This window comes from Vombatus ursinus, unplaced genomic scaffold, assembly GCF_900497805.2.
Source record: "Vombatus ursinus unplaced genomic scaffold, bare-nosed wombat genome assembly UNPS02014784.1, whole genome shotgun sequence".
Lineage (NCBI taxonomy): Eukaryota > Metazoa > Chordata > Mammalia > Diprotodontia > Vombatidae > Vombatus > Vombatus ursinus.
Window position 1 is genome coordinate 27,250,343 of NW_020954562.1, and position 13,401 is coordinate 27,263,743.

Consider the following 13,401-nt stretch of genomic DNA (forward strand, 5'->3'; position numbering starts at 1 on the left):
TCCAACTGAGTGTCAATAAATATTCTTTTAACTGGTTGGTTCCTTTCTTCTTTTGAGATTTGGGAGTCTTATTAAAGAAAGGTTTCATCATGATTCGTGTCCCGCAAAATAAACCAGGTAATTGTCCTCATAATTAGGTTAGATTGTAAACATCTTCAAAGAAGGATCTGTGTCATATTTCTCTCTATCTCTAGTGCTTTGCACAGAGGAGAAACTGAGTACATGTTTGTGAAACTGAATGAAAGGACAACATGTTCAGAAGCAATAAAGACTACCTCAGAATATCCTGTCATCAACCATTTCATATTCTGTCTCTGAGGTCTATGTGAGACCACCACTAAGAAGAGTTTTGCTATTCATACTAATTTGTGATATGATCTTTCTTCTCTGGGGAATGTAAAGATGATAACTTTCATTTCTTACCTGAGCAAAACTGAGGAAAAATAATCTATAATGAACATTATGAGAATCTCTCATTTACCCTAGGAAGCAGGGACAGTTATCTTTATATATGCTGTTTTATTCATCATCCTCTTTTGGATACTCCAGTTAATCAATGTCTTCAGGCAAAAAGTAGTATACAGAAGTGAGCACAATACTCTAGACAAAGTGTGAACGCTCCAGATACAGTGAGGACAACGGGACTATCACGTCTCTTATCCTTTACCTGAGGTATCAGGGTTGAGGCCAATACAAGGGGCCAGCAAAACTCCCCAGTATATCCAGGACAACATTAAAATGTAATTATGAAACTTTAACAAAATAAATAAAAATACAATATAATATGGATAATATCCATTTGTAGTTTTCTAAGTCAATATGAGACCTACAGAGATCTGCTTCGATTTCAATTTAACGCCCCAAAGCAGTCCAACATTGCCTTAGCTTTGTTGGTCACCATGCCATATTGTTGATTCCTATTGAGCAGAAGGTTCCTGATGTTTTCTGTCCTTCCACAAAACTTGCTGACTAGTTCTGCTTTAGGAAGACAACATAGCAAAGGGAAAGATCCCTTACTCTGGTGTTGAAAAACCTCAAGTTCTTGGTTCAAGTTTTACCACTGGCACTTATCCGTGTGAAGTAGGCAAGCCATTTAACATCTCTCGGCTTCATCTATAAAATGAGAGAGTTGAAGTATATGCCCTCTGTGGTCCCTTTCCTGTTGTGTATCTAGGATATTACATTTGTTTTTGTCTTCCTCCATTAGAATATGATTTTCTTGTGGTTTAGGACTATTTCACCTTTGTCTTTATACCTGCAGAATATAGTGCTTTAAGCACAATAGAAGTTGAATAAATATTTATTGATTGACTCGTTCTTAAGATTGTGTGTGTGTGCGTGGTATGTGTACTTGGGAGGTAGAGTAGAATCCAAGTGTAAGATTTTACATTTGAATCTCTTTTAATATGGCCCAACATTCTAATTTGTCAAGGTGTGTTTGTATCTTGTCATCCAATTTTTTTCTCTCTCTCTCCTAACTCTATACTATTTTAAAACATAATCATTGCTGCTATTCCTCTTCCTACGCTATTGATAAAATATTAAAAGAGCAAAGGCCAAGCTTAGGTCATGGGTACTTTATCGCCACTGTATAAAAAGGCTTACTTGCCTTGATAGACCTTCCCAGAGCAAAGACTGACATATTAATGGCTACTCTTTGGGCCTGGCCATTTACAAGTTCTGACTCCACTTATCTAAATGTACCACCATCTAAGCATACATCTCCCCATTTGTCCACAAGAAAAATACATTGAAGTATCTGTCACATCCTTGCTCCAAACTAGTTCAGTTATAGTGACAGCAATGTCTTCATGTAACACTCTAAATTCTATCAAAAAAGGAGATTGGGCTATTCTGTGATAGTCTCTTTTTGATGAAGCCACACTGACATTTTTTTTTTCTTGATGATGATCATTTGCTTTTCTAGACTTCCATTAATAATTCTTTCAATAGAATTTTGCCAGCAATCAAAATCAAATTCATTAGCCTATATTTTACAGACATTTTTTTCCATCCTTTAAAAATAGAACATTTGCCTTTTTTTCATCCTATAGTACCCCTTTGTTCTCTACAATCTTTCAGAATACACTGACAGTGAGTGGCTCAGTGATTACATCTGTAATTGTTTTAGTTCCTTGACGTAACTACAGGTTATTAGACAATTAAACTACTACTGTAGTTCAATATAATAGAGTTTGTCTGGGTATATTGATGAGCTAAACAAAATTAGCTACATCTTGTCTTACTGTTACTCTACTTGGGTTTCAATTTCAAATTAATGATTTTGGTTGTAAGGTTTTCCATCATTCCAAGACAATTATTCATGGGAGAAAATAAACAGAATAATAATCACAATGAATTATTCTATTATCTCTCCATCAGCCTTTACCGTTATCCAATTTATTTTGGATAATAGTCCTATTTCATTTTTTTGCTCAATTTTTCCCCAATGTTCCTAAGAAAATCCCTTTTGTCATTCTTCATTTTCCTCTTAGACTTAATCCATTTTGAGCTTTAGCTCTCCCGACATAATTCTTAAAGACTACTAGATCATGTGCCTTTGCTTCCATTTTCTGACTATGCCATTTAAAAATTTAAGTTGTTGAGTAAGCTCCCTGTGCTTCCAGATTGGTCTTTTTCAGAAAACACACTTGTCTACTCTCTTCATTAGGCTTTTTTTTGCGTCTTCAGACAAAGTTTCCCCTCACTTCTGGGATGACTTTCCTTGGAAAACTTTAGTAGAGCATTGTTAGGTGAAAGTAAGGACAGCATAGACAGAGGAGGGAGAAGAAGAAGGAGAGATTAACACTTCACTCTTTGAATTCCTTTAGGTAGTAGGCTGTCTTCTCCTTGGACTTTCCATCATAGTTATTGAATTCCTCAAGCCTCTTGTCCATTCTCATACAACATCCTGACATTAGGTCATGTCAAAGAAGAATTCTTTCTTCCTAGTGGATTTTACACTAAAAGGGAGGTAAGGGAGAGAGAGAGTATGGCTGATCAGAAAGGACTGAAGAGCCTCTCTAATTTAGATCACTAAGTCTCTGTGGAGTAGCCCCCTTCTCAAAGGAATGACAGTTTTTCTCATCATAGTCTTGGATGTAGTCATTTACAAAAGTCAGGAGAGTAGATAAATTATGAACATTTGTAATTAACTCTAAGGAATATAAAATTGTCAGTATAATTTGTAATTTATCAGGGTAGGAAAGTGGTCTTTAAACATTAATGTTAATTACTATCTAACCACTGAACCAAACCAATATGCAGTGTTGAAAGGCAGTAATGAGCATCTTACACAATGATAACAGGAAACTGAGATTTAACTAAATTTAATTTTTAATACGCTACCCCAAGCAGCTGTCTAATTTAATAAACAGAAATGCAACACACTCTCAGAGCTACAAACTGACAGTATTTTAAAACTAGAAAAAAGTATAGGATATCTCTTTCCTAGGGGACAAAATGAAATTCTAAATTATACCCCATGAAATTTGAAAATTGAAATATACCAGAAGCAAGACTTATGCAAATAATGATCACTTTTCTAGCCTTCGTTCACTTAATCTTCTTCAAGGATAGAACTCATTTTTTTGATTTCCTGCAATACCCATCACAAAGACTTACACCTATTTGATTCAATTCTACCAACATTTATTAAGGACCTACTATGTGCTCCGCACCAAGCTAAGAGATTCAAAATAAGAAAGAAAATAATTGCAAGGTGCTTCCACTCTATTGGAGAAAAGTCTACTGGGGAAAACTATGTACACAGATATGTTTTATATATATGTGTATATATATATATATATACACACACACATATATATGTGTGTGTTTATGTATATATATGTGTGTGTATATATAATAGGTGATTAACTAGTATTCCTTAAATCAAATGTCTATTTTTATTCTGCACTCCCTCCTACCCCAATGTTCCTAATTTCAGTTGATCTATATTTTATCAATTCTAGGAAAGAATGTGATTGTCATTCTCCTTGTGGATTCTGTGCACATAAAGGCATAGCGGGATTGGAAGGTGGTAATGAATATTGGGAGAAAACCATGGGGAGTTTCATCTAACTATCTTTGTTATGCCAAATTCTCAGAATATGTCTTGGGTATTAGTCCCTAAGGCTCTCAAAAAACAAAAACTTGGATTACTTTCTAATTCTCCCTAGCTTATATGGATGTAGGTTGATATTAAGGCCCAGTATGGACCAAGGGCAAATGAGTAAAATTGCCAACATTGAAAGCCAAATATTTTAAAAATAACTGAGTAATTAAAACAAATTGCTCCTGAACACACACACACACACACACACACACACACACATGACATTCATTTTAGAAGAAAACACCAATGAATTACATTCTAAGTTTGCAAGTATGTTTTTTCTTATTTTGATAAGTAAATAAATGCCTGTAGCAGAATGGCAACAATATATTTTTCCCTGGGTTTTGTGACTCAAAAAAATGACTGAATTGATTTTGCTCAAACTTTCCAACAAAATAATCACCTCTGGGCTAAATCTAAGTCAGGTTTCATGGGCATTTCCCTCCCTTTTCCACAAAGAGAATTTCCTGAGTGAATGGAGTCTTCAGAGTTTAATGAAAATGCCTTTACAATGTAGAGTTTGCTCCCTTGAACAGTGAAATGGTAATATGTATTTCCTCAAGGGTCCATCTGCTATAGACCTAAAAGCTTGTGCAAGTGAAAAAGACAAAGAGAATGTAGGCAAGTAGGGCCCTAAAAGACTCATTTCATGAAAAGTGTTACAGAAAACAACTCACATCTTTTGCAAAGAAGTGTTGGAGCAGAAGGAAAATAAAGTGAATAGACATATCCAGTGTGGAAAAATAAACATCTTCACAATTGACTGGCCTATTGGAAAAGTCTGTTGTTTTATAGGACATTTCTTACTCAGGAAGCCAGATCTCAAAACAACAGTGTCAAGCCTGTACTTACAGAAAATGTTCCCTGCCAATAGTCAGGTCACCTTAACCTTGCAGAGCTGCATGGATCATGATAGAAAAGGATGACTGCATGAGCATACTTGTCAATTCAAAACCAAAGAAACACAGCTATTGAATGAACTGGAACACAATTTGCATTAACGAAAAATACAAACATTAGTGAATAAGTTTACATTGCTCAATGTTCTGAACTTCTTTTACTTATGAGTTGTTTAAAATTAGCATTAACTTAACACAGGTTTGTTTGCAGGGTCCATAAACTCAGATGTATGATAACTGCATACCTCCAAAGTTATACCGATTTTGGTCATGACAGATTGTAATCCCTACTCCCCTCTGCTCTATTATTTTTTTTCTTGCCCATAATAGCAAATTAAGGCAATTAAAGCCTATACTCAAATGAAATAACATCCACCTAATCCAGTTCCATTAACAGCTAAGTAAATAGGAAATTCTAGTAAAAAATGAAATCTCATATATTTTCTTGCAAAGAGGGCAATTCAATTTTATCCTCTTCTGAAGTTAAAAAGAGATACATCAATGCAGAAAGGATGCACTTAAATTCAGCCACAAGGTGAAGGGCATAATTTGGAGTATCATAGCTACACTCAAAAGTATAAAGTATGCATGACACTCAAACCACAGGATGCACAACCAGTTCTTGCTGTTGGTATATTGGACAAATGGGATTACCAAGACATTTGCCACCCAAATCTTTGTGCATATGGTATGACTTCAAATTTGCCACTTTCAGAATTCTGCTCTCTCCCTGAGCCCCACACTCCCAAATAGTTGATGGTTCCATTCACTCGTACCCAGTATTCTGATGACAAGCTGCAATACTACAGAAGGGAAAAAAACCCCCACATCTTGTATGCATACCAAAAACCACCAAATTTAAGAAGCCACCTTTGTACAAAACACAAATATCATCAGAGCAAGTGCATAAAATTATGTGTACTATTCTTTCATCTTTCAAAAGCATACAGGATAAGTAGTTTTCAAAGGCAAAAACATGTGCAGTTCTTCTTGCAAGACTATTTCAAAATGCTAAGTGTATCATAAAAGACACACATAAATAAAGAAATGAATGCAAAGACAACAACATTGGATTTGAAAAATGACAAAGCAGCAAAGACTATGTTAATGTCAAGTAGGATTGCAGTGATAAAGGAAAGCATGGCGCAGGAGAACATCATGCTAACATTTAGAAAGTTGGTCCTCGTTGAGTAAAAAATACAGTGGCAATAGCACTTTAATCATGTAGTAGCATTCTGAGCATGGAAATTCCTTCCACCTATGCAGATAGACAACTTCTTTATAACTTAGTGTTGCAGAGAATTCTCATAGTCACCAAGCTGGTGTGGGTCAGATGTAGGACTTTGTGACTCCAAATATGGCTCCCTATTTACTATGCCTCACTGCCGCTCAAGAATGATAGATAAATAAGTGGGAAGGTTTGAATTGTTTAGATTTAGATTATGTGTAGTAAAGATTTTAAAAAATCACAGAATTCCAGTAAAGAATTGGAAGCAAAGTAGATGACCATTGATGTGGGAATGACTAAACAAATTCCACTAATAAAAAAATGACAAATATGAAGAATTCAGAGAATTTAGTCATCTGAAATGATGCAAAATAAAGCATGCAAAACCAGGAAAATAATGCATATAATCACCACAAAATTGTAAATGAAAAACAATAAAATACAAAAATAAAACAAGTAAAATCTCTGTAATTATAATGAACAAGAACTGAGAAACTATATCTCTCTTTCTTCTTCACTGCAAAAATGATGTGTTAGGTGGTTGTATTGAATTTTTTTCTCTTTCTTGATTTTTTAAAATTTTTATTTATTTTTTCCAAATTTTCTCCCTCCCTCCTTCCCTACTCACCCTCATTGAAAAGGCAAGCAACTCATTATAGGTTATACATGTGCAGTTATGCAAAACACTTCAATAGTAGACATGCTATGAAAAACTAACTCTATTTCCCTTAATGCTATCCCGCCCCCCATTTATTCTATTCTTTCTTTTGACCCTGTCCCTCCTCAGAAGTATTTGCTTCTGATTACCCCCTTTCCCAATCTGTCCTCCTCTCTATCATCCCCCTACTCTCTTGTCCCCTTCCCCCTCTATTTTCCCTTAGAGTAAGACAGATTTCCATACCCAATTGAATGTGTATGTTATTCCCTTCTTAAGTCAAATCCTATGAGAATAAGATACATTCATTCCCTCTCATCTTCCCCCATTTTCCCTCCACTGTAAGAGCCTTTTCTGTTTTTTGTGAGAGAATTTACCCTGTTCGACCTTTCCCTTTCTCGTTCTCCTAGTATAATCCTCTCTCACCCCTTAATTTTATTCTCCAGATATGACCCCTTCATCTTCAACTCACCCTGTGCCCTCTATCTATCTATCTATCTATCTATATACATACAGAGATATAATTTTTTTCCCTCCAACTACCCTAATACTGACAAAGGTCTCATGAGTTACAAATGTTATCTTTCCATGAAGGAATGTAAACAGTTCAACCTTAATAAGCCTCTTATGATTTCTTTTTCCTATTTACCTCTTCATGTTGCTCTTGAGTCTTGTATCTGAAAGTCAAATTTTCTATTCAGTTTTGGTCTTTTCATCAAGAATGCTTGAAATTCCTCTATGTCACTGAATGACCATTTTTTCCCTTGCAGGATTAGACTCAGTTTTGCTGGATAGGTGATTCTTGGTTGTAATCCTATCTCCTTGGCCCTCCAGAATATTATATTCCATGCCCAGCAGTCCCTTACCATAGAAGCTGCTAAATCCTGTGTTATCCTGATTGTGTTTCCACAATACTTGAATTGTTTCTTTCTGGCTGCTTGTAATATTTTCTCCTCGACCTGGGAACTCTGGAATTTGGCTACAATATTTCTAGGAATTTTCCTTTGGGGATTTCTTTCAGGAGGTGATCGGTGGATTCTTTCAATTTCTATCTTGCCCTTTGGTTCTAAAATATCAGGGCAGTTTTCCTGGATAATTTCTTGAAAGATGATGTTTAGGCTTTTTTTTTTTTTTTTTGATCATGGCTTTCAGATAGTCCAATAATTTTTAAATTCTCTCGCCTGGATCTATTTTCCAGGTCAGTTGTTTTTCCAATTAGATATTTCAAATTGTTTTCTAACTTTTCCAACTTAGATGACCATTAGTGTGGGAATGATTAAACAAATTCCACTAATAAAAAGTGACAAATATGAAGAATTCAGAGAATTTAGTTATCTGAAGTGATACAAAATAAAATATGCATAACCAAGAAAATAATGCATATAATTACCACAAAATTGTAAATGAAAAACGTAAAATACAAAAATAAAACAAGTAAAATCTCTGTAATTATAATGAACAAGAGCTGAGAAACTATATCTCTCTTTCTTCTTCTCTGAGGTATTAGAACAGTGGATATGAAATTCTATAGATACTGCAAAAATGATATGTTAGGTGGTTTTATTGAATTTTTTTCTCTTTCTCTTTTGATTTTTACTATAAAAGAAGGCTTGCTGGATAGGGGAGGGAGAAGAATATATTCATAAGTAAAAGTAATGAGCATCCCCTCAGTTTCCAATTCTAGTCCACCAAAAAAAAGTTGCTGTAAACATTTTTGTACATATGCGTTCTTTTCCTCTTTGCTTGATCTCTGAGGTATAAACCTAATAACAATATGGCTGAGTCAAACATAGTTGAATAGCTTTTTGAGAGTAGTTTGAAATTGTTTTCCAGGATGGTGGAACCATTTCACAGGTCTACCAATAATGCATTAGTTCATCTGTTTTCCCACGTTCCCTCCAGCATTTGTCTTTCTTTTTTTGTCATTTTAGCAAATATGACAGGTGTGAGTTGGTACCTCAGAGTTGTTTTTAATGTGCATTTCTTTAATTATTAGAGATTTAGAGCATTTTTAAAATATTACTACTGATAGCTCTGATTTCTTCCTCTGAACACAGCCTATTCATATTCCTTGGCCATTTATCATTTGGGAAATGTATCTTAGTCTTACAAATTTGGCTCAGTTCCTTACACATTTGAGAAATGAGAACTTTCTGAAAGAAACTTGCTGCAAAGATATTTCCCCCCACTTTCCTTTTTTTCTTCTAGTTGTAGCTGTATTGGTTTTGTTTATGCATGAACTTTTTGATTTTATGTAACTGAAATTATCCATTTTACCTGTTATAAAAAACTCTCTATCTCTTGCCTAGTAATGAACTTTTCCCCCTAACTACAAATCACATAGGTAGTTTCTCTTACACTTCACTAATTTGCTTATAATATAAACCTTTATGTCTAAATTATATATTCATTTTGAGTTTATCTTGGTATGTGATGTAAAAGGTTGTTTTATACCTAATTGCTGCCAAGCTACTTTCAGTTTTCCAACAAGTTCTGTTGAATATTGAGTTAGTGCTCCAATAGCTGGGATCTTGAGATTTATCAAACACTAAGTTACTGTGCTCATTTGCTTTGGTATTGAGTGTACTTAATCTGTTTCACTTATCAACTTCTTTATTTCTTACCTAATTGTCTTGATGATCACAGTTTTGTAGTATAACTTAAGATCTGGTAGTTCTAGGCCTCCGTCCTTCCCATTTTTTTTTTTCATTGATTCCCTTGACATTTGTTCCTTAAGATGACTTTTTCCCCCTAGTTCTATAAAGTAATTTTTCTGTGATTCAATTGGTATGGACCTGGATGAGTAAATTAAAATAGGTAGCACTGTATAGGTGAATAAGTTATAGTACATATATATGATGGAATAATTTTGTGCTTTAAGAAATAATGAAGGGTGGATGACTTTGATTACATTAAATTGAAAAGTTTTTGTACAAATAAAGCCAATGCAACCAACATTAGAAGGGAAGCAGAAAGCTGGGAAAAATTTTTTACAGCCAGTGTCTCTGATAAAGGCTTCATTTCTCAAATATATAAAGAACTGAGTCAAATTTAAAAGAATGCAAGTCATTCCCCAACTGATAAATAGTCAAAGGATATGAACAGGCAGTTTTCTGATAAAGAAATTAAAGCTAGCCATAGTCATATGACAAAATGTTCTAAATTACTATTGATTAGAGAAATGAACATCAAAATGACTCTGAGGTACATCACACCTGTCAGATTGGCTAACATGACAAAACAGGAAAATGATAAAGGTTGGAGACAATGGAAAATTGGAACACTAATGCATTGTTGGTGGAGTTGTGAACTGATCCAACCGTTCTGGAGAGCAATTTGGAACTATGCCTAAAGGGTTATATAATTGGGCATATCCTTTGACTCAGAAATACCACTTCTAGGTCTCTATCCCAAAGAGATCATACAAATGGGAAAAGGATCCACGTGTACAAAAATATTTATAGCAGCTTTTTTTGTGGTGGCCAAGAATTGGAAATTGAGGGTATGCCAATCAGTTGGGGAATAGCTGAACAACTCGTGCTATATGAATGCAATGGAATACTATTGTGCTATAAGAAATTATGAGCAGATGGACTTCAGAAAAAACTAGGAAAGAATTATCTGAACTGATGCTGAGTGAAATGAGCAGAACCAGGAGAACATTGTAGACAGTAATAGTCACATTGTGCAATGACTGACTGTGAGAGACTTAGTTCTTCTTAGCAATTCAAAGATCTAGGACAACTCCAAAAGGCTCATGACGGAAAATGCTATGCACAATCATAGAAAGAACTATAGAGTCTGAATGCAGATGGGTGCATACTATCTGCTCTCCTTTTCTTTTGTTGTTTTGTTTTGTTTCTTCTTTCTTGTGATTCCTCCCATTGGTTCTAATTCTTCTTTACATCATGAACTAATGTGAAAATATGCTTAATATGAATGTATAAATAGAACCTTTATCAGATTGCACACTGTTTTGGGGAGAGGGAAGGAGACTGAAAGGGAGAAAATTTAAAACTCAAAATCTCATGGAAGTGAATGTTAAAAACTACAATTAAATAAATTAATTATAAAAAGATTAAAAAAAAAGTAATGAAGGGGATGGTTTCGGAAAAACTGGAAAGATCTATGTGAACTGATGCAAAGTGATGTGAGCAAAACTAGAACTGACACAGTAACATCAGTAAAGATAATGAACTTTAAAGCACTTAGTAATGCTGATCAACAAAATGAGTAACCACAGTTCCAAAGAATGAAATACACTACTCAACTTCAGATAGAAAACTGATAGATTTTTTTTATTTTTTCTCCTTTTTAAAAACATGGCTAATTTGGGAATTTCTTTTACATGATTATATATATTTATAATGGGTTTTGTTTTTCATGCCTTCTCAATGACTATGGAGAAGAGAAATAATTTAGAATTGAAATTTTAAAAAAATTAATTAAAAATAAAGATGATATAGAAACAATAAATCAATAAAAAATTTTTTTAAAGATCATCTCAAGACAACACTGAACTTTAAAGTTCATCTTTGTTTTTATTGAGTGGGAGCAAACAAAATTGGGGATGCCCCAAAGGCATTTTTTTCCTGTTCACCAAACCAAGGGGAAAACTTTCCAGATAATAACTTCATACACATCTCTCTAGAAAACCTCTACATAATGAGAAGAAGGAAGATATTACTAAATAGGAATTAAAGATTTGAGAAAATTTGACTCTAGTAAGCACATGAAAACCAGCGTTCACAAGGATGGAGGTGTCCCCATCTTCCTCTCCTTCTAGATTCAGGCCTGCCAACATTACCACCATTAACATTCGTTACACACTAAAGTGCTAAACAGCAGAGCTTATTAAAATTTAACATGTAATTAGGCAACATCAATGCCTCTTGGGGAGTTAAATAGTAAAGAACAGGGACCAAAATTAACATTGATAGAGATATGTCTCCTGGTGGACAGAAGAAAGATGTGAATGAAAGCTATGTGTGGAATGAGGACTCTCATGTTTTTATTCCTCAGCAAAAGACAAGCTCCTTGCAATTTCATAATGTGACCCCAGTGTGGCTGCCCATAGGGTTCCCAAGATTGCCTTAGAGCTTCAAGGAACAGCCATTTACAGCAGGTGTTTTGGCAAAGGGACAAGTTAAAACAGAAGCAACAAAGGCATTAATGAGCCACTGTGTGAAGGGAAGAGGGAACAGGCATGATGCTGTAAAAGAAGAATGCTACAAAAATAAAGTATTGGCCAAGTCCAGTTTAGACATAAACTCTGCCTGGATCCATTTGGGGCATTTAGTTTGTCACTTCTGTCTTCAACCTCAGATTCCACCAGAAGAGAAAGACATAATCATACACAACATGTGGTAACTTTGCAAACTGGGCTCTGTCCCAGGGTCCCTAAAGAGCAAGACAAATGTGATAACAGGGCCTTTGAAAGTAGATCACCTCTTAGAGGAACATCATCAAAAGAGTCTTTACTTAAACAAGGAGGCTCAATTGCTATTAAGCAACATTTGACAGACAAATTTGTCTACCTTATAAGAAATTGGGAAGCTATTCTCATGAATTACTTTGCAACATTTGTCTGACTTTGGGTAAGGTTATAATAACATTGCGCAAAGCCTTAATGCAGCTACACACCCAGAGATACATTGACACCAATCCCATTCGATGACATTACTGTCTTATGATGTCCTTTACCAATATGTAGGTCCATTCAGTGGAAGTGATACAGGAGTTCAGCAGAGTCAGGGTAGGGGTGGAGGATAGAGAAGGAAACACAAATTCTTCCTTCCAGTTAAGCCTACGACACCCTATCACAAAAAGAGTGGTTAATTAAATATCAAAAGCCCCCATATTATGTGTGAATGTAATTGAAAGAATGTAGCCCCCTCTTTAGCAAAATAATTCCTTTCTTAATATAAAAAAGCATACAAGCTTCACAATCATATCCACTGGTTACACCTTCTAGGAATAAGTTTCATAAATTTCAGTGCCCCAAGACACTGTCTGAACTCACATTGTGTGTGTACCCCGGAAAACTCCAAACCCGACATACAACTACACCCTTCTAAAAATTGTATTAAAAATCCATGGTTTTGTCCACTGTTCATTCAGCCTTAGCCAGAGCGACCAGCCAGCTTGGTGACTGAGGCTGACTCATGAGTGGGATGGAGGAGCCTACTTGACTCTACCCAAGGGGAGCCATGATCAGTAAACTTAATAAGGTGATTTTATACCCCTATTAAGCATGGACAGCTCCAGGCAGACAGCTCACATTAGTCTTGCCCAACACCATCCCTGATCCTAGGCATTTACACCTGTCTTTATAATAAATATTGTGTACTGTACATCAATCCTCATTTGTAATTTTCATCTGTAAGGCAAATTCCTGGGATAGGAATTCCCAAGTTTGCTACAACTTAGTAATTATGACTTAGGGAATGGATTTTTTTATTAATTTTATCAATAATCACTTTCATATGTTTTTGAGTTTAAAATT